This window comes from Crocodylus porosus, unplaced genomic scaffold, assembly GCF_001723895.1.
Source record: "Crocodylus porosus isolate Cpor-Errol unplaced genomic scaffold, CroPor_comp1, whole genome shotgun sequence".
NCBI lineage: Eukaryota > Metazoa > Chordata > Crocodylia > Crocodylidae > Crocodylus > Crocodylus porosus.
The window spans coordinates 191,107,953-191,130,223 of NW_017728886.1; the positions used below are offsets into that span (position 1 = coordinate 191,107,953).

Below are 22,271 nucleotides of genomic sequence, written 5' to 3' on the forward strand. Positions count from 1 at the left end.
CTGGTAACCCACAAAGAAAAATAACAAGTTGTTATCCCCACTGACAGTACTGGGTGAGCTATACTGCTTACTGTAGAGCTTTTAAAATATTTAAATGGTAATTACACCTTATTAATGGCTTACGTGGCTGAATAAACTACAAAAATCAAGTATAAAAGGAAAAATACCATTGTTACATTAATATTTTGATATCCCGTGTATTTCTTCAGTTGTATGACCAAGCAATCAAGTTCAGGATAACAGCCTTCTTCCAGGGTTTTGAGCTGGGTTTCTTCCTCCCACTTTTCTTGTCCTCAACTTGTCCATGTAATTTTCCCTTTTGCTCTTTTTTGGTTTTGGAAACTTAGTCTAGCTGTTAGCATAATGTTCCCACACACAGATGACCTTTTATATAATTAAAATGCTAGCTGTTCACTTAAACTGTTATTCAACCCAGTGTTCAAAGTAACAAGACAGTGGATCAAAACTAAGAAAGAGATGATCTCTACATGCTACATGGTTTTTAACTTTTTTTTCTCTTTTCTTACAGGCTCTGTTGGAGGATTAAGATGTGAACTTCATTGCTTAGAAATTTTAAGGGTCATGTCATCACTCATTTTTTTCTATTTTGATCACTTAAACCATCTTTAATTTTTTCCCTAATGGATACAATATTTGACATGTAACAATCACAGTGTCCATAACATTCTTCTGTGCCTGTGGGTGAATGACTGATACCTGTTTAAATGGCAGTTAAAAAGCCCTTGGAGTAATGCTGTCTAGTCAAAAAGACATACAACCTCAATTGCACAAGATTAAAAAAAAAATCAAGATAATATCTGCTCCTCCTGTTAAGTTTCTCAGTTTGAAATTGAGAATGCATATTTCAAGCAGTTTGGTAGAATAGTGGTAGAAACATTAGAAATACTTCAGCTGGCCTTTAAATTATGGAACTTCTAACTGGTGGTCAGATAAAATGTAAGAATTGCAGTGTGGGGAGCAAAAAAAAAAAAAGCCCCTGCAAAAAGCATTGTGGTACATGCCACAGGAGAGTGTGCTGGCAGACACAGAGGCTCAGTCCTCCAGGGAGATGGAGACTCTTCCTTGAGTTTTTTCCCTGTTCCTCCAGCATGCCAGGAGCTGGGAGGAGCAGGGAAACAGCTGTTTTCCCAAAGTGGTGCATTTTGCCCTGTACCAAACCCCATGTTCAGGGGTACGTGCAGTAGCAAAAAGCAGTGGCACAAATTTGCACCACTGCTGTTTTTGCCATGGCAAACTCATGCTCCTGCTCAGTGGCTCAATGTCTAGTTGGCAGCTGGTATCAAGTGGAATGCCCCAGGGGTTAGTCCTTAGGCCAGCTTTATTCAATGTCTTCAAAAACAACCTGGGATGGAGTGCACCCCCAACAAGTTTGCAGATGACACCATGCTGGGTAGAGTAGTAGATATGCTGGAGGGTAGGGCAAAGATTCAGGGCTGGGGACTGACTGGCTAAGCAGCAGCTCTGCAGAAAAGGACCTGATAGTTACAGTAGGCAATAAACATGAGCCAACAGTGTGGCCTTGTTGCCAAGAGGACTAACAGCATACTGAGCTACATTAGTAGGAGTGTTGCCAGCAGACTGAGGGAAGTAATTCTTCCCTCTCTGGCACTGGTGAAACCACATCTGGGGTGCTGTGTCCAGTTTTGGGCCCCCCACTACAGAAAGAAAAAATGTGGACAAATTGAAGAGAGTCCAGCAGACTGTCCAGGGCAACAAAATGGTTAGGGGCTGGGGCGCATGACTTCTATGAAGAGGCTGAGGAAACCAAGCTTTAGTCAGGAGAAGAGAAGACTGAGAGGGTTTTAATAACAGCCTTCAAATACCTGAAGGGTGGTTACAAAAAGGATGGAGTTAAACTGTTCTCAGTGGTGGCAGATGACAAAAAATTTACCTGAGACGTTGTGGAACCTTGCAGGTTTTTAAGACCTGGCTAGAAAAAGCCTTGGCTGGGATGATTTAGTTGGATGGTCCTGCTTGAGCAGGGGATTAGACTTGATGGCCTCCTGAGGTCCCTTCCAACCTTAAATTTTCTATGGTTATGTGCAGGGACTAGAGGTGCACCAATACATTGGTCCAATATTGGATCGGTACTGTTATAAAGAAAACGGGCTGTATCAGATGTTGGCCTGATGGGGCCAATAATTTGGCTGATAAATGCCTGTGCTGCGCCCAGCTGCAACACAGCACTTGGGCAGTGAGGAGCACAGCCAGCAGCATGGACAGCTGCCTCCAGCTGGTAAGTTCAGTGTGGTGGAAGGGGAGGGGAGAGGGAAGGAACATGGGGCTACAGATCAACATCTTGCATGGTGATGGAGGGGGCGGGGGCAGGTGCTGCCCAGGCAGGGGCGGGGGGCAGATCCATGGCTTGTGAGGAGGATGGGGCTCCTGCCACTGCTTACACACCAGGTGGGCATGTGGGGGCGGGGGGAATGTGTCCCAGAATCTGCATGGGGTGGGGAGGCTGCAGCCAGAGCTGCATGGGGCTCTTCTTGGCAGAGGCTGGGCTTGGAGCAGGCACTGACAGTGCTGGGAGGATGCTGTATCCACCCCAAATTTTGCTGTGGATTCACTCCCAGCACTGCCACCACTAGTCACCCAGTGCATGGGTGGAGGCAGGGTGTTCAGCTGTGGCTGCGCCAGGTGGCTGGCGGCAGCGGTACTGGGAGTGGAGCTGCAGTGAAATTTGGGTTGGATGCAGCATCCTCCTAGCACCACCAGGCCTGCTCTGAGCCCAGGCCCCACTGAAAAGATACCCACACATCCCCAGCTGCAGCCCACCCCACCCCATGCAGATTCAGGGGGCACACGCCCCCCCCGTGCCCTCCCAGGGTGCAAGCAGTGGTGGAAGCTGCCTCCCCCCACATAAGCTGTGGCTCTGCTCCCCCCCTGCCCTGCCTGGGAAGCAACTCCTCCTGTCCCTGCCCCCTCCCTCACCATGAAGGGTGTTGATCTGCCTCCCCAATGACCCTTCCTTCACCCCTCCCCTTCTACCACACCAGACTCACCAGCTGAAGGCAGCTGTATCAGAAATTGGACTGGTATCAGCCCCCCACCAGAGCTCCCCAAGTAATAACAAGTTTGAATGGTCACAAATTTCTCCAGGACCATTTCAGGCTGGACATAAGAGAGAACTTCTTTACTGTCTGAGCCCCAAGGTTTGGAATAGCCTGCTGCCGGAGGTGATTCAAGCACCAACTTTGAACGCCTTCAAGAGAAATTTGGATGTTTATCTTGCTGGGATCCTATGACCCCTGCTGACTTCCTGCCCCTGGGGCAGGGGGCTGGACTTGATGATCTTCCGGGGTCCTTCCAGCCCTAATGTCTATGAAATCTATGAAATATGCCTCCTTAAATATTGGCTATTGGTATCAGCCCCCAAAATCTCTATCAGTGCACTCTCAATTGGGACCATTGTAATTCAGGCTCTGGCAGGGGAAAAAGCTGGCTCCTTGAAGGTTCACCAGAACCAATTTTAGGTTTTTTTCAGGGCGGCTCTCCCACATCTCTAATTGGCTGAGGGAGCCCGCCATGGCTCCAATTACCATTTAACAGCAACACGCTGGCTGTTTTTCAGCTGTTTTAAGAAAGTAAAGCTCACCTTTTCAGCTTGCACTGTGGAAAATGCTGAAATCATAGAATTACAGAAATTTAAGGCTGGAAAGAACCTCATCTAGGAAGTCATCTAGTCCAGGGGTTCCCAACCCCAGGCCACGGTGGGTCAGCTGCTGGTCTGCAGCATGGATGGCTGCCAGATTGGAAGTGGCCATGGCCCAGCAAACCATCCTCTCTGCCCCGAGCTGGGTGGGGAGGCCACAGCTCATTCTGCAGAGGCTGTGGCAGCACAGAGTTTGGCCCACCTTCCCACCCAGGGGGTGGGGGTAACCTTACCTGTCTTTCAGCCAAACCCCTGCTAAAAGAAGGGCCAGTCCCAACTATATCATCCCAGCCAAGACTTTGCTTAGCTGATAGATGTGGGGTGAGGGGTTTCCCTCAGCCCAGCACAGGGTCTCCTGATCACTGCTTTGCTACTGTGCAGGAGAGGAGGGGAATTTTCCCTTCTCTGCATGGAGCGGGGCTTGGGGGAGACATACCAGGTACTTGCCCCCACAGCCAGGCATGAGGTGTAAGGTGCTCCCACCACAAGGGCTTCTCTCCCACCTGGCATGGATTTCCCAAGCCCTGCTCCACCCCACTGCCCAAAGAAGGGAAGGTAGAAATTCTCTTCCATTCTCACATAGCAGCAAAACAAAAAGGGACTCAGAAGAGCTGTGCCAAGCAGGTGGAAGCACAATTCTTGAAAACTCCAATTGTGACAGTTCTGTGTTTCCTATTATCATACAACACCCTATGAAATCCACATTGGAACACATTATGAATTAACCTAATGCTAACAGTGTCCATATAAAGACATTACCTCAAATAGCTTGAACTTAACATGCACAGTTAAATCAAGTAGAAGAAAATTTGCTCTTAATGACATTTTCCCTTCATTACTTTAATTATTTTAGCAAGAAAGAGGAAGCCCAACAAGAACATTGAAATGGTCCAGCAGGATATTCTTGGGTAAACTGACTGGCAGTTCTTCAGGGGATTAAAATGTAATGTGAGAAGAGTCCTTGCATGGTAGATGAGATGCTAGATAACTGGTTGAAGAACTGCAGCAGATGAGGTCGCATCACTCTGTCCTATCTTGCAACTCCACAGATTCCCAGAATATGACCCTGCAAATGAGATGTGGCATCTCAGTCAAGCTTTCCTGTAGAGCCTGCTCCCTGAAACGGAAGACAAATATTAATATGATTCCATAGATTAGATTTAATAGATTTCATAGGCATTAGGGCTGGAAGGGACCTCAGAAGATCATCGAGTCCAGCCCCCTGCTCCAGGGGCAGGAAGTCAGCTGGGGTCATAGGATCCCAGCAAGATAAGCATCCAAATTTCTCTTGAAGGAGTTCACTGTAGGTGCTTGAACCACCTCCGCTGGCAGACTGTTCCAGACCTTGGGGGCTCGGACAGTAAAGAAATTCTTCCTTATGTCCAGCCTGAAACGGTCTTGCAGGAGTTTATAACCATTCGACCACATCATCCCTTGGGGCGCTCTGGTGAACAATCCTTCCCTCAGATCCTGGTGAACACACCTGATAAACTTATAGGGGGCCATCAGATCACCCCGAGCCTACGCTTTTCCAGGCTAAAGAGTCCCATAGCTCTCAGCCTGTCGTCGTAAGGTCTGTTTTTCTGACCTCTGATCATGCGTGTGGCTCTTCTCTGGACTCTCTCAAGCTTCTCCACATCCTTTTTGAATTGTGAGCCCAAAACTGGATGCATTACTCCAGCTGTGGCCTCACTAAGGCCGAATACAATGGGAGAATGAAGTCCTGGGATTTGCTTGAGAAGCATCTATGGATGCAAGCCAGCATTTTGCTCGCTTTACTAGCCACAGCATCACATTGAAGGCTCATGTTCATCTTGTAGTCAATCATGACCCCCAATTCCCTTTTATCTGTAGTCCTAGCCAGCGTAGCACTGCTGAGCCTATAAGCATGCTTCAGGTTTTTCCTCCCAAGGTGGAGAACCTTGCATTTTTTGGTGCTAAACATCATCAGGTTCTCGTCCACCCATTTGCTGAGCCTGTCAAAGTCAGCATGGATCGCCCTGCTGTCCTCAGGTGTGGATGCTTTACCCCAGAGTTTGGTATCCTCGGCAGACTTGGCCAGTCCACTTCTGACTCCAATGTCCACATCATTAATGAAGATATTGGACAATATAGGTCCAAGGACAGAGCAACTAATTCCGTATTTCTTTTGCACCCAGAATTCCACTCAAATCAAAAAAAGCCAATGGTAATTTTGGCCACTTGCACCAATTAGATCCATGCTTTGTAAGCTTATTTTTGTAAATAAACAGCTACTTACTCTAACTATTCCACTCTAGCATGTAAGTTAATGCTTCCAAATTTGATCTATTAGCTATTATTAAAAGGTGCTAATAGAAAACAACTGCTAAAATTAAGATCAACAGCATAATAAACAAGACACATTAAAAGGGACACCCTAACTCTGAAATACTAGCTATTGGCCACTGCTGGCGGCAGTTTATTAAACAATACAAAACAGTAGCATCATCCTGTATTTTAGAATTTCTTTAAAAAAACTTTTACTTTGAAGCTCTGTCTATTCACGCATTCAGCTACTATCATACTGAAATCTGGACTTTTTTTTATAGATACTGATGAGATCTTTTAAGAGTAGGGCAAGTTGTCTACTTTCATCCCCTGCAAATATTGAGTGTTTTATGAATGAGCACAGTTAACCTTCAAGTCTAGTCATAAGAGCTCAAGCTTTCACTGCTAAGAAATGGTCCTATTGTTTAAGGATCTCACTTGGAGAGATGATTTTTTTCTAAGTTAGCCTTACAGTTCCTTTGTTCAGTGACATGCCATTTATCCTAATTATATCAAGGCTTCTTGTATCTTTCCACCCTCACCATAGTACTTACTTTCTTTAAAATGCACAAAAAAGATCAAATGGATATTTTGAGGTCCTTTTGCTTCTTTCCCCTGAAAAAATATTCTGTACTAATTAATTCCTTCTTTAGTTCTCAAGCTTTCCTTCATCCTTAAACACATTTGATCAAACCCCTGAGTTAAATCTTTTTCCCTTCTGAGTACTGACAGTTCTCCAAATGGTTTTCTGGGCTTGGACTAGAGAGCTCCTTTCCTCTCTAAGGCATTTTATTGTATCCCTTTCTCCTCCAAGTGCCCCTCTCCCTCTTCTAACATTTTGACAATAATTCAAGTAGTCATAAATCCTTGCCTCCTTCCCAGTCTGGGGAAAGTCCAGAATACACAACGTTTGAACACATCAACAAATAATGCACTTTTAGACAGAAAGAGAACTCAGATGGGATTTTGAGAGAAGGACTTCTCTGTTGGGTGTCAACCTTTGACTAGGTAGTAGAGGGATTGTTTACTTTAAATCTCAAATGTTGGCATTTGAACGGCTAATCTCTGAATGTTGGCATGTGGAACAAACTGGCATTACAGCTGATCATTCTTATGTGTTTAATGCATTAAACTAGTGTATTCTGTATATCTAATAGTAATAGATATTTCTTTATTTTAAAATAAAATTTTAGCGATATTAAAGTGTACATGCCATTTAAGTGACATAAACCATCAATCCACAGATCCAGTCCATGTTATAGAATGAAGAACACCCACGTTCTTTTAGAAGTTTACAGGCAAATTCAACTGCAAGTTTTAAAACACTAGAAGCAAATACAAAATTTCCTAATTTTTCATTTACAGGCCATTCATTGACTTGACAGGGATTGAATTCAGTTTCTTAACCAATATTATGAAGAGGCCAAACTATTTCTCCACAAAATGGTTAAAAAAATTAAAAAAGAAAAAGACTCATGGCTTGAAATCTTAGGAGTCAAATTTAAATACAGAATGTAGTTTAGTGTTGGAGACAGAAAGTTTAATACTGAAATAAAAGTAAGCCACATGATAGTAAGGTGGTTAGCAATGTAATTTTCCACAGGTGTTATCATAGTTCAGTTACTATAAGGAAACTTCCAGAGACTGGCTGAATCCTTTTAAAAATCTTGATTATTTTCTTCTGCTAAGAAAATAATTGGTGATGCTTATGTTGTCAATTGACAATGAATTGTTAGAATCTGCAATATAGTTCCTAAGCAGTGTTCTGTTTTGTTTTCTATTCTTGGTTGGATGCCCCCTTTAACCTTATCAAAGCAGTTAAATTTCTTCAACCTATCAAGCTGAGCCATGTCAGCATCTTAAAGATAGCCATTGCTGACATGGCTGAACAAAGCTGAATTGATCTTACAACCCCCAGGACATTCCACACAGCATGAATGCTCTGTACCACCACCACATGCTTGATTTAAAGTTCAGCCCCTTCTAGCTCATTGTCGGTAAGACAAAAATGTACTATGCCACTAATATTATTTGAAAATCTGTTGCCATAAATGCTGTTACAGTAACTTCCAATGCTATTGTGGATGGATGGAAGATAAAGTGCTATGGGGGTTCCTTTTTTTTTTTTTTGATTAACTTCCCACTGGGATTTGTATGCTCGCTTGAGAATGCAGTGATGGAACCATATAAGAATTAAATGAGTACACTTTAGGTTGGTTCACAAGTCCTCTAGTGCAATAGAACAAGTGGGTGTCCCAGGGCTGAGTGAGTTATTAGCTCGCCCACTTTTCTCAGGGCTAACCGCCTGCCTGTCGCACCTGCCAATCCTCTGGTGGAACCAATTGAAAGTTGTTACTTAGGCGGGAGGCTGCCCATTTAATTACTGAGGGCATATACATGGCTCTGAACCTTCCCTTATACTGTGTCCCATGCATCAAAGATGGCATCCATGGCCTAACCCCTGGCCGATAGCTTATTTGGCTTAACATTCAGCCTATAGTGTAGCCCACCCTGGGGTCTCCCTCCAGTGTCCCTACAGTGGGAGCCACACTCCTGTGCCTCACTTCAGGACTCTCACTCCTGTGCCCTCATGCTGGGGGTCACAATCCCTATGTCCTCATGTCAGGACAATCAAACCCTGTGCCCTCATACTGGGCTTGCAATCAAACCCCCTCGGTGCTCCCAGCCCCTCCCTTTGCCTCAGACTCCCTGCCTGGCTCTGGATCCTCTTGGTCCCTTCATGCTCCCACACTGGCGCCTCATCCCCTGCCCAACACTGGGCCTCAATCCTCTTGCCCCCATAGCCTCATAGCCACCTCCTTCTTGGGGCTCAGAATCCCACCCCACTGAAGCCTCACCCGGCTCCCTTAATGAACCTCAGATCTCACGGTGGACCTGAGCTCCATCTCAGGTGTTTTTATACAACCTTGACCCTGCCTCAGGCTCCACACTGTAAACCTTGCTTTGTCATTGGGGTGTGCCCCCCTAGCCTTTCCTCTCCACAGGGTAACCCACAAGACAGTAGGGGCTGAGGCTTTCTGGCACCCCATACTTGCCTTTCACTGGGCATGCGTGGCATTTCCTCAGGACTGCCCCACCACTGGCAGTCCCACCACACCATTCAGCCCCAGTAGGGTATAGTTTTAGGTCATACCCCAGGACCAGGAGCCTCTACCATCCCCATAACTCCTGCCCTGTAGCTCCAAGATATTACATGAACAGCAGCTCTAGCTAGGTGGTGTTCTTCTCCCAGCTGCTTGCAGCAAACTGCTGGCTCTGCTGCTCAGGGCCTGTTCTTACCAGGAACAACTGAGCCCTGTTCCCAATCAGGCAGTCTCCTACTGGTCACCTGCCTGACTGGGAGTGCAGCTACCTGCAGGTTGCTCTGTTGCTTGCCCACACCCCTTTGAGTAACAGAGCACAACTTGTGCTCTGTTACATGCGACCATGCCTCTAGTTATTCAACTTGGTGAGTAACATCTTGAAGATTATCAATTATGTATACAAGTAACTCAAATTTGCAGATGTACAAATCAAGCATTCTCAATTTCTTTTATATGGAGGATTCTATTTATGCAACATTCTGATTCTGGCTTATAATGCATAAAAAAAAAATGTCCTCAAGTGGGGAACATGGAATGGATATCAGGTTTTGCAAATCCATGCATGGATTCTCAGAACAGTGCTCAACTCACATGAGACCAGATAATCAAGAATTCAGAACTAGAAAAACAGGAACTGGTGGGTACCATGGCCTTTATTATTAAATGAATGTCTGTGTACATAGTGGATGTGTCTACCCATGCTATTAATCTGAAGTAGGCTTTCTGTGCAGTAAAAATACTGGTCAGTAAGCCTACCAGGAGAGCACATCTACACATGCTCCCTCTTGGGAACAGATTTGCTTCCACCCTTCTCTGCCCCCCTGCAGCTGCCAGAGGCTGGCAGGAAGCATGGGACCCTGTACACATTGGGAGGGGTCCTGATATGCTCAGAATGGGAGAGCTCTGAAGCAGCAGCTGTGCCCAGTGAGGCTTCCCCAAGCAGCCTGAGGCTGGCCACAACCCATCCTCTTCTGGATCAGGTCCTAGCCAGCCCCAGGCTGGGTGGGAAACTCTCTTGGTGCAGAGAGCTCCTGGCCCCGGATCCATTATTAGAGTGCGGGATGGGAGATTGCTTCTTGCCCCTGACAGCTGCCTGCTGCTGCGGTGGGCTCTGAGCTTGAAGCCAGGCTGGGATAATGTCCTTCTACCCCCAGCAGTTCTTGGCTCTGCAATTGGAACAGGGGCTGAGAGTTTGCACCCTGCCTGTGGGAGCTGGGGCAGGAGGACATTGTCCCAGCTGGGTTCCAAGCTCAGAGCCCACCCTGGCAGCAGGCAGCTTGTTTTGCCCCAGTTGCTGTCTACATGTTGATGGCTAGAAACTGATATTTAGGAATTGGCTTGTAGGTAAAGTACATATTACATTAGAACAATGCTTCAGAGCAACGGCAAGGGTTAATTGGGTTCAAAAAGCCTGTTTGTGACAAAGTTACCTTTGAGGCCCCTGTGTCTGGCACAGAGGCACAGACTGGGAAATTGAAGACATGTACCACACTGTTCCATAATGTGAGATAAGGGACTCTGCTGTGTTGGCTAGGTCACAGTGCTGAGCTGCAAAGCTCTTGGGATTTCTGGTTTTGGTGGATGGACCAAATTAGGAGACCAGTAAATGCCCAAATTAAGATGTGTGCATCTGATGGGCCTGTTGGAACAAAGGAATAGGCTGACAGAACAGAGTGGGGACAGAATAATGATAACTGCACAGTTAACTACAGCATGGTTATTTTGCTACCCCCCCCCCAATTTTTTCCCCTACTGTAGCAGAGCGAGAGAAACAAATTCAAGGCAAACCTCCAATACTTAGATTCTATATCTGGAAAATTATAAAAAATGTATACATTTTCCATATATAAAATTCAAGTATTGGGGTGCCATCTGATAATCAGGGTAATCTTCTATTCAAGTAAATATGGTAGTTAGCCATGTTAGTTGTAAGTCATGTAGAGGGGAGGATATATTTGCACCTTACAAATTACAGTGAGTCAGTAAAATTTCACACATGCACACTATTATATTACAAGCTTTTATAGGCTAGAATTTACTTGATCAGATGTGGTAAAAAGAAAAGGTGAAGAGGGAGCAGCCTACAAGGAAAGAGAGATCTGAATCCAGAAACTGAAAAGTGAGGTGGGCAGAAATCCTGGAAGAAACAAATAATCAAATAACCCATAGGGACACAGGAGTCATGAAAGCTAATCTAGGCAATGGGATAAGCATTCATAGTTCCCATTTAAACCATATTTAACGTAATTCAGTCTGTGGATGATTTCTTGTTTCAGGTTTTCATCACTTAATCTCTTGGACAGTTCCCCATTCCAATTGGGAACAGTCTTTTGCTTCAACCTAAAGGGCTTCTCTGAAAAAGTCCATTTGTGGAAACAGGGAGGTCAGATACATCAACCCAGAAGAGTCATGATAATCCTCTGGACCACCCCAAGATATTACTCAAACACACATGTATGCTTTGGTGCTGGGAGCATCCCATTACTTCATTTCCAAGGCTTGCACAATTGCAGAAAAGGACAAAGGACTTGTTCCCTGAACTCTGTGCTACTGCAATAGACATACTCAAAGGACCTTGTTACACCTTACACTGTAAGCTGCATAAATGTTAATTGGCTTACTGGAGCAGTCACACCCTAAGATTAAAAAATACATCTCTGGGGGTATGTCTACATGTACAATTAATGCACCTGAATTTTTTGTGAAAAAAATGAATGCTCATTAAGACACTTCTTGGTGCACATCTACACATGTCCCCCTGTCAGAAGCAGTTCAGTCTAGGGATGTGCCTGCCTCCCTGCCCTGTTCTGCCCCCCTGAAATAGCCAGAGGGACCTCTTCTTGGTGCCAGCCTGGGGGTGGCAGGGCATGAGGGTCAGCCATGTGGAACTCAGGACTGCAGTCTGGCGTGATGGTACTGGCTTGGCATAATGACCCATGACTGAGTATGGGGTTAAGCAGTGCCGGGACCAGGGTGGGGAAGGAAATACATGGGGAAGGAATGCTGGGACCGTGGGAGAGACATGAGGGTGAAACAGCACCAGGGACTGTACTTGTTGGTCTAGCAAATGGTACATTAGCCTAATTTACTGCGCGGTAAGTCTTGTGCTGCTTACCCCCATGCTGTCACGTGTAGATGCTGGTGCTTTACTGTGCATTAGATTAGTCTAATGTGCAGTAAAATGTTTTGTGTAGATGCACCCTAGCAGTCCTTCACTTGCACAGATGTGACTTGCCATTAGAGACTTGGTGAGCAGGAGAATGATATAAAAAGGAGCCCGATACTTTTTTTCTCCTGAGCTGACTCATCCCATGCTGCTGCTGGCTGGCTGGGCACCATCTGAGCTCCAAAGGGTTGGATCCCTTTTTCTCTGGAGCTTACCCCCCCCACCCCCATTGCCACTGGCAGAAGCAGCAAACTGGTCTGGACGGCAACAGGACCATTGCTGCTGGGCACTCTGGGTTGTGGTGCTCACTCTGCCCAACATCCCCAGGAACTGAGGAGCCATGCCTGGTCCTGTTGCATCCCAGTGTGTTCACTTGCCCTGACTTTAGATAGGCGATTCCATTCTGGGATGCTGGAGGACTTCAACTTGGGCAGAACAGCTGCAGGGAGTGGCCACACCTTAACAGAACAGGAGCAAAATTAAGTGGATGAGAGCAAATCCTGCCCTAGAGTGGTGTAACTTTAAGCCAAATAAGTGCCTTAAGCCACTTAAAGGTGCTAACATACAGCTATCCAGGGATTAAGAGCTCCCTGAGATGCCTAAAATTAACATGTAACAAGGCCTAAAGTTTTAGTGCTGTAAACATCAATAGAAATATCAGAGAAAAGCATGTTCTAGCCATGCCCCAAGTAAAATATCACTTGCGTAGATGTGTCCACTGTGTGACATCAAAGCCAGATATGGAAGAACCTGGGCCTGAGATGATAATCATAATGTCACAATCTTATTGTCAATAAAATGAGCACATGATTTGGTGCATCTTGTTCATCTTTCAAATCATGATACAATACATCAGTTAGTTTATCTGAACTTGATTTCTAAAATATTCTGAACTTCATGTATTTTAAGAGATATTAATACTTTGATTAAAATGCATTTTATTTTAGTTTATTGCTCAAGTTTGTGTTTAATGATACAGCCATCTCTGCATAGTTTGTTCAGATCCAAGAAACAGAATTTAAATCTTTAAGGGAGCATTCAAGAAGACGTTTCAACAGAACTGTATTAAACTTCGGTGGATGCAAACAGTTTTGAAAGTAATTTTATTCATACCACACAGATGGGATTATTCCAGATCCTGCTTGTGGAAAGTTTACATTAAATAAGAAGTACATTGAGGCAATAAGATTACATTCTGTTCCTCCTTTACTCATTCAGCCAGAGCAAGCAGCTAGTTAAAAGTGGTGATAGTTTGTAAAGTAATTTTATCTCCTTCTGAAAAGATAGTGATTTCCATAGTAGTTGTTTGTTGGGGAGTTTAGATTAGAGGCAATAATATAACATGCTCTATCCCTCTTTTGTTTGCTCAACCATAAGGCTGAGCTATAAAATAACCCACAATCTAAAATCACTGCCAAAATGGTTTGTGCCAAGCTTTTTCCTGTGACACAGGAGTTAATCAAAACCACTAGAAAGAATACAAAAGCCAAGCCAAGTAAAAAAAAGGCAACACGGTACTAAAAGAAAGGATATTTCATACATCAGGGACTGGGCAAACAAAATAAAATGCACAGCATTCACAAAAATGTACCATTCCTTCTGAAAACTACAGGCAACAAGATTTTGGATAAAATAGTTTATGCCTCAGGAAAGATTCAGGAATTCTCTTCCTTCTACAGTCTGAGGCATAACCAGGGGAATTGGCTTTGGTTGAAGCAGCAGCAAGGGTGCTACTAAAGGATTAACTCCTTGCACAGGGACTCCAAGGCTGCTACTGTGGTATCCCCTTCAAAATCAGAGCCTGAGACTGGTGCTCTGATCACCCACCCCTATTCAGGCTGCTGTCCACAACCCTCTCATAAAACTATAGGAAAAACAGGAATGTACAGATTTGGAGGGGAAATCCTTGCAGACAGGAAGAAATAGAGCCTGGACATTGGATCTTGCTTAAAACATACCTCCTTAACCTGACTGATCCCTCTGAATATGAGTTATTTATTTCAGGCTGTGATAACTTCTATTTTGTGATTTTTGAGTGTGAGGATAGGATGTGGGTACATGGGAGACCCAAATACAGCACAGGTTCTTAAGGAGCCAGGATGTCACTGCATGAAAAGGAACAAGACAGACAGGCTTTGTGCGTTGCAAACAATGGGCTCCACTAGAAGGTATAAAATGATTTTGCAGGTACACTTGAAGTTAACTACCCTTCATTTAGCCAACTAGTTGGGTATGGGATGAAGTAGCCATGTCTATTCATCTTTTCATACTAAAGCTACTGTATCAGGCTCCTCAAAGATGGTTTCATATACATTCACAATGAACCAATGGAATTCTTACCTGCTCTGGCCTTTTTAAAAAAAAGCCCAACATTTTTCTCATGTCTAATTACCATATTTATTGAATACTGTATAAGACGAGCTCCCCCACTCAGCATGGGGAAAAAAGCAGGGGTGGGAGGGGTGCAGGGGGGCAGAAGCAGGCAGAGCAGAGGGCAAGGAGGCCCACCAGCCACTGCTGTCCCTCCTGCAGCAATGTGTAGTGGGGGTAGGATTCAAGACAACCCTGCAATACTTAGGATTTATACCTGGAACATTACAACAAATTTATTAACTGTCCATATATAGATTCTAATTACTGGGGTGGGAGTGGGGGTGTCATCTTATTTTCAGGGTTATCTTACATACAAGTAAACATGGTATATGATTAACAGAAGGAACAATAGAGCCAGTCTCATCTGAGCCAAATAAGTTCTGTCACTGTGGTATCAGCTTGGATACCTTAGCACTACACTACTTTTCAATATCTGGGAGTATGTGAAACAACCGGGAGACAGCACATAGGCATTTTCAACTATCTAGTATATTAACTCACTAAGTATAGGGTTATGTATCTAGAGAAACAGCAACAAAAAGTTTGTGGTACCACTTTATTTGAACAAGTTAATAACTGGTTGTGCAGTACTTTAAGTACTTTATGCAGTTTTACTGGGTTATTTTGCTGCTTATGTTCTGAAAGTTTGATTATATTTTCTAGTGTGCTTCTATGGGTGAAGAGATCAAAGGAGGACAGTATATAGTAGCCTCTATGTCCTGAAGTGAAATTATGATTCAGTTATTAGCTCTGCTACTCAGTAGCATACATGGACTAATGCAGCATCTATCCACTTTGCCTTATCTATTGTGACAAGCCTCCAGGGCGCTGAACCACATGAAATTCATTTCACATCTCATTCACTGAGTGTTTGGGATTTGAAAATACCTTTCTGCTCTTCTACGTTTCAATAATCTAGCCTGCACAAACTCATTGCCTTCAAGAAGTAAGAAAGTAAAACTCGATAGAGATTTTTTTAAAAATGTCCATGGATGCCACAGGAGATCTGGTAGGCTTCGTTTTTAGGTGCTACTGATACTTGTACTCATGACAAGGCAGACTTACAAGAGGATCATAGCATTTCAAAACAGTAGAAACAGGTTTATTTATATACAAGACAGCATGTCTCATAAAATGATATAAAAGCTTCTTTAGGCTTTAAACAGAACTGAAGTCCTGTCTCATATGTTCCCTAAAAGTCCATACTACCTTTACAGAATTGTTTATCCATTTGATGTTTTCAATGTCTACTTGAAAATTAGTTATGGACGTTTCTTTCTCAATATTAGTTCACATATCTGATGAACAAAGCCTAGTAGAGAGAGAAGAAAAGATTAGATAGTTTGAGATCCACATAAGAAAATGGAAGAGAGTTATGGCATCAAAATATGTCCTTCCTTAGTCCCCATGAAAAGCTGGTCAAGGACTTTAAAAGGAGCCCACATTCACAGAAAGACTTTAGCACTTAAGAGGAATCAAGGTAGATCTTAAGAGCTTATGGTCGAGTCCAGGTTTTGTGATCTTTAAAACATGCTGCACCATCCCAGCAGTTCTAGAAGTCTGTAAGTAAGAGCAAACAGCAGCAACACTCATCCCCTGGGCTCTGGAGCTACGTTCAAGGGGGGATCTGGGCAGATCCTGTACTGACCAGTTGGTGAGCTTATTGCACAAGAGCTCCAGTAGGAGCCATGCTGACCTGCCCATGAGCTTAGACAGCTCACTGGCACCCAGGATTTTGGAAAGGGCTATGTGGCCACATTCCTTTTGGTTGATCATTGTATGTACGCCAAGGTTAAAGGGAGTGGGCCGCACCCCTGTTCCTTCAACCTCAGATCTGCCACTGTTCTCAGAAATGAGTAAAACATCCACTCAACAAGACTATTTAAGGAGCTTGATTGAAACCATTTGGACAACTAATATTTTGTTACTCCTAACCCAGCTGCACACATTCACTTTGTCATAAATAACACATGAATATGACTAACTTCAGCCTCCAAAATGTCACTTACTACACTGTCCTGGCATCCCTTCTAGTATTTTACCTTGGACACCCTATTCCTCCAGGTAAGGCTCTTCAGGTCAGTACAATGCACGTGGGGGGGGGGAAATTACTGAAGCTACCAAATAGTGGTATGAGGCAGAATGGCAACAATTAAGTTATTTTCCTGAGCATTATATTTCATGTACAAATTTTACAACCTGGTAGAGCTAGGGAAAAGCAGAACATCTGTTTATTGGGAAATTGTAACATTTTCCAAAAATATTTGTTCCAAAAATCAGAAAGCATTGCTAAGCTTTTGAAACAGCCTCTGAAACTTAGTTTTAGATGCAGCTGAATTGATTTTTGAAATATTCTTAAAAATCCAAGTAGTTAAGGACTGTTATATGTATATTGATATAACATATATATTATATATTTATGTACATTATATTTCAAAAACTAGCTTAACTACCTAAAGTAAAACAGCACCATCACCATAACATACTAATTTCTTCTTAAAGATATATTTACTCTTATCACACACCTAAAATGTATCTATTTTGAATTTTTTTTTCAAACAGAAAAACATTTGATCTAATCTTTAAACTTGCTTGTATCAATACACTGATTTTTCTCATCCAGTTGATAAATGAGAAACCCTTAATATCAGGCTTTACTGGTTTATGTCCAGATTTTTGTTGACCTTCCTGTGTATCATCTACAACCCCCAGAACCAACTATCCAGCTGAACACTAGCAATTTACTTTGCTTGATATTTATCAATTTTGCTATCAAACACTCATTGCTAGCAGACCTTCTGCTCATTCTTGGCTAGCTTTTCCAAAAACTCATGTATTACAACAATATGGCACTGATGGATTCAAACAATAATAAAACCCTGGACACTTTTTTTTAAGACCACTGTCTTTCAACAAGTGCCACTTTTTTGTGCATAAAATGGCATTGCCTGCTCAGTCCTTAAAATCTCTCTGTTCAGCCACACACATTTTATTCTCAGTTGCTTCCAAGTCTCTGGTAGGTCTGGAAAACATTCTTTATTTATTAGCCTGTTTGTGTCCTTAGATTATAATCTCTACCCTGCAGTGATTTTCTTTAGCATGTTCTACCACTTGTAAACAAGCACATAAGTAAGGTACTGCATAAGTCATAAATCAAAGCAACAGCAATGCTCCTGTATTCCTGAGCCTATGAACTAATTTCCTGAGCCTATTCCTGAGCCTATGAACTAGTATGGTACTGCATAAATCATAAATCATAGCAACAGCAATGCTCCCATATTCTTGAGACTATGAACTAATTTAAATTATTGGTTTCTCCTCTTAAAAACCCCTTCCCTTACAGTTCAACAATATCTATCTTAAAGAACAGTTACTGAAAAAGCATGTTTTTCTGGGGGAGAGAGGGGTTGTTTTGGGGTTTTTTTGTTGTTGTTTTTTTAAACACACAATATATTGTCCTGTAAAATGATATGGAAATTAAGTCAACTTGTTTAAATGGCAATAATGTGCAACTCTGTGACATAATCAGCAAAAAATCTAAGCAGCTGAGGAGATGAAAAGTTAAAAGACATCATCATAAATAGAGCAATGCTCATGTAACAAACATTATTATCAAATATTGAGCTGCATATTTCTTCACAATATGACAATCGAATCTTTTATATTTTGAAACTGCTGGATATATTTGTTATCTGCTTGCAACATTAAATATTCTGTATCACATGGCACTTTTAAATAGTAAAAATATCTATTCATTTTTTTTCCCAGTGCTTAAACTAAGGCTTGCACATAATTGAATAGCAAGGTGTATAGTAACGTAACTGGCCGATGTCACAAAGTGCATGCCATGGAGTGCTAACTTAGGCCCACTGCAGCCTTGTCTGGTCTGAGAGAATCCCCTGAAGCCAGCCCAGACTTGACTTCCAAGCCCAGGTTTCCCCCCTTGCTGTAGACACTGGCCTTAAGGTCTCTCACCTTCCCTTGTTCTCCACAGCCCGGACACACAAGGAGTGAGCATTCAGTTCTGCTCCTAAGAGAGGGACATCACCTCTTGTTGAGAAACCCACTGCAACCCACTCTTCCAAATAGCACAGCAGACAATCCCTTCAGTAAAGCCATTTATTGAGGCAAAGGCTATTCAGATAGAGATTCTCTGTCCTCTCCAAAGGTAAGCAGTCCCTTTTTTCCCCAATCCAGCCCACACAGCCATGAAAAGCCACAAAGATGCTCAGCTTCTCCACTTCCAGTCTCTCCTGCTGCCAAAAGTTACTTCACCTCCAGCAGTCCCCAAACTCTTCTGACCAGAAGCTGCCAAGCTATTTTTTTCAAACCTGCTCTCCCAAGCCTGTTTAATATCATTTGGACACCTCCTGGGTGTCAGGAATCTCACCTTTGATGGTAAGTCAACAAAATCATTCAGGGCTGTTGATGCAAAAGGTCCATTTTGTCTCCTGAATAGTCAGACCCTGGCTATTAACCCTTCCTTCTCTTGCACAGGCTGATGATACAATATCACATCAACCTAAGCACAGTTAACACAAAAGTACAACTCATAGTCCATTACATCCATAAAATGTATGCAGACTTTCATTTGAGGCAGATTAATTTGGTAATATATACATATATAACTAGTTATTTTTTGAGATTATTAGTGAGTGAATAGTAGGGCTGTGTGAGTCTTCAGATCGTGCTTCGGATCTGGAGCATCCAAAGCGGCACTTCTGGATCGAAGTGGGATCCCAGCAATGGTGTCTGGAGCGGGTCGGGGGCATCCAAAGCACTTTGGATCCATTTCAGATGCTTCGGACCCACTTCGGCCATTTTGAGACAATTCGAAGAGGGAGGGGGAGCGGGAGCGGGGGAAAGGATGCAGAGTGTGGAGGGAGGAGAAGCGGGGGTGGGGTGGGAGAAAACTGATGGTAGCCAGTGAGAAGGATTTCTCCCTGGCTACCTTTCCAATGACAATGTCTGTGAGGTGGGACTACAAAAACCATAAAAACAGGGTCTGTAGCCCTCCTCTGCCTTTTGCAGCTCGTTCCCTGTCAGCGACTGTGTGAGAAAGGAACGCTGTGACTGAGACCTGCCTGCTCCTTTTTCATGTTATAAAGGAGTGGTTAGGATTCAGCTTAGCTTAGCTTAGTTTAGTTTAGCTAGCCTATTGAATTATTAATAGTATTACAATTCAATTTATTTCTTTGAATTATTTTTTTGGAAACTTGTTATGGAAACTTTGCAAAAAAAAAGTTGTGTTTTCCCAGCCAGTGTTATCTATCACTGTGCAGGGAGGCACAGATTGCCTGCATGCACACACACATACGTACACGCACGCAATGCACAGAGACCCAGAATATAGAAAAAACATCACAGCGGAAGAAGAGAGACAGATATTTACAGAAGAACAAGACACAGATAATATATTGAGACACAGGAAGACATGCAAATAATTTTATTTGGAGCACCAGACAGACAATATCGTGAGAGCCACAAAGAAGACACACAAATAATTTCATTCACAGCACAAGACAGACACAGATATTCACAGGAGAACAAGACAGACAGATATATAAAAGTATTCACGCACACACAGAGACCTTTTGCAGCACAGGAAAGATCAATATGAAGTGTGTTGGAAAGGCAGGTGCCAGGTCTTCTGGAAGGAGAGGGAGAGAGGGTATGGGGAGAGCTAGATCTGCAAGCCCCCCAACTCCATCCCAAACACAAATGCATTCTATTCCCGAGCAGCCATGACATCGGTGCTGCCAGTGGAAACCAGGCGGTGGGAGCAGTGTCTGCACCTAACATCCCTGCACCTGCACCACCTCTGCTCAGTCCAGAAGTGGGCACCAGCAGTAGAATCACTGCCTCTTCCACCCCAATTTCAGCTCTCAGCGTGAGCCTCCCACTGCCAGAGGAGGAGCTGGAGCTGGAACCAGGGATGCTGAGCGTGCTGGCTCAAGCAGTTCTGGGGACTGAGGGGGAATCAGATGTTGTGCTCCACACCCCTCAAGTTTCCCCTAGACCCAGGTCTTCTCTGGAAAGCAGCACCTCGGGGGAGGCTGAGGTTGTGCAGGCAAGTGGCTCAGCTGAGGCAACTCCTCCTGCTGTTCAGCCTCAGACTACTGAGAAGGGGGAAAAGGCAGGATCCTCACCCTCAACTCAGAAGTGGGGGAGTTGTGTAGTGTGGGAGCATTTTGCGGTGGCAGATGATCCCAGGTTTGCCATCTGCCAGCACTGCCAAAGGCACATGAACTGTGGCAAGGACGTGAGACACTTCTCCACTATGGCCATGCCACTGCATCTGAGGAGGCACCACCTCCTTGCCCTTCTTCCTGCTGCTCAGCCTGGCACCAGTGCGAGTGTGCCAAAAGGGAAGTTCCTCCTGCTCACTCCAAAGCCCCCTTACTCCCAACCCAGATGCAGGCCACCCTGGACCAGTGGGGGAAATGTGGACAGAAAGGGGGACATGTTCCCAAGGAGCGTGAGATCACCCAGAGCGTTGGGGAGATGTTTGCTCTGGATAGCCAGCCCTTCTCGCTAGTTGACCAGCCAGGGTTCAAGCAGTTCGTAGCACTTCTGGCCCCATTTTACAAAGTGCCTGAATGCATCACCTTTAGCAGGGCGGTGGTGCCCTTCCTGCATGAGGCATGCAGGAAGTACTTGAGGGAGGACCTGCACAAGGCAGGGCTGCAGATAGCCTTGCACTTCACCTCCAACATCTGGAGCAGCCAGGGTGGCGATCATGCCTACCTCTTCCTCACGGGGCACTGGTGCACTCAGTCAGGCTGCCAGTGGGCTCTACTGCAAGCCAAGGTGCTGGATGAGTCCCACACGGCATGGGAGATCATGGGGGCCATAAACTGCATGGTGCAGGGGTGGCTCGTTGGGCGGGCTGAGCTCACCTGCAGGTTCATGGTCACCGACAAAGGGCCAATATGGTAAAGGCTGTCCATGATGCCAACTTTGTTGGCATCTGCTGTGTGGCACACAGGTTGCACCTAATCGTGAGGGATGCCTTGGAGGGGGACAGGGCTGCCAGTGACGGCACCACCACCAGTACTGCTACAATCCAGCTGATTTCAAAATGCAGGAAGGTGGCAGGCTAGTTCCACTGCAGCATCAAGGGGAACAAGATGCTGCAGGAGAAACAGGCAGAGCTGAACATCCCACAGCACAGAATCATACAGGTTGTGGAGACTCAGTGGAACTCCACGTACCTGATGCTAAAGAGGTTGGTGGAGCAACAGAAGGCCATCCATGAGATGGCCTTGTTTGGGAGATAGGGATCAGCGCTCCCCTGAACAGAGCTGAGTGGGGTACCATCTCCCAGATGTTGGTGGTCCTCAAGCCCTTCCTTGAGCACTGGCGATGCCCTCCTCAGCCAGGTGATCCCCCTAGTGAGGGAACTGGAGAACCAAATGGAGCAGTTCCAGGGGATCAATGTTCCTGGCTGGGGCAGGCTGCTGTCACCAGACGTGCAGGCACTGGTGAGGCGGCTGAAGGAGGGCATCAGGAGATGGCTGGATCCCTTGCAGTCCAGTATGGTCCACATGATGGCAGGCATGTGTGACCCAAGGGTGAAGGAGAGCATGTGCCCTGGCAGCCCCAGAACCCTTGATCACTGGATGCAGGTGCTGGTGAGCAAAGTCCAGAAGGCCGAAGTGAA

General features: G+C 44.6%; 1 long non-coding RNA gene across 1 annotated transcript; it reads right to left on the minus strand.

The window, feature by feature from the left end:
• Nucleotides 1–1,225: 1,225 nt before the first annotated feature.
• LOC109324848 lies at nt 1,226–21,452 on the minus strand. Its single transcript, XR_002105026.1, has 3 exons — nt 21,197–21,452; nt 16,198–16,204; nt 1,226–1,236 (listed from the first exon to the last, which is right to left on the minus strand). It is a non-coding gene; the product is annotated as an uncharacterized LOC109324848 (long non-coding RNA).
• Between the last annotated feature and the right edge of the window lie 819 nt (nt 21,453–22,271).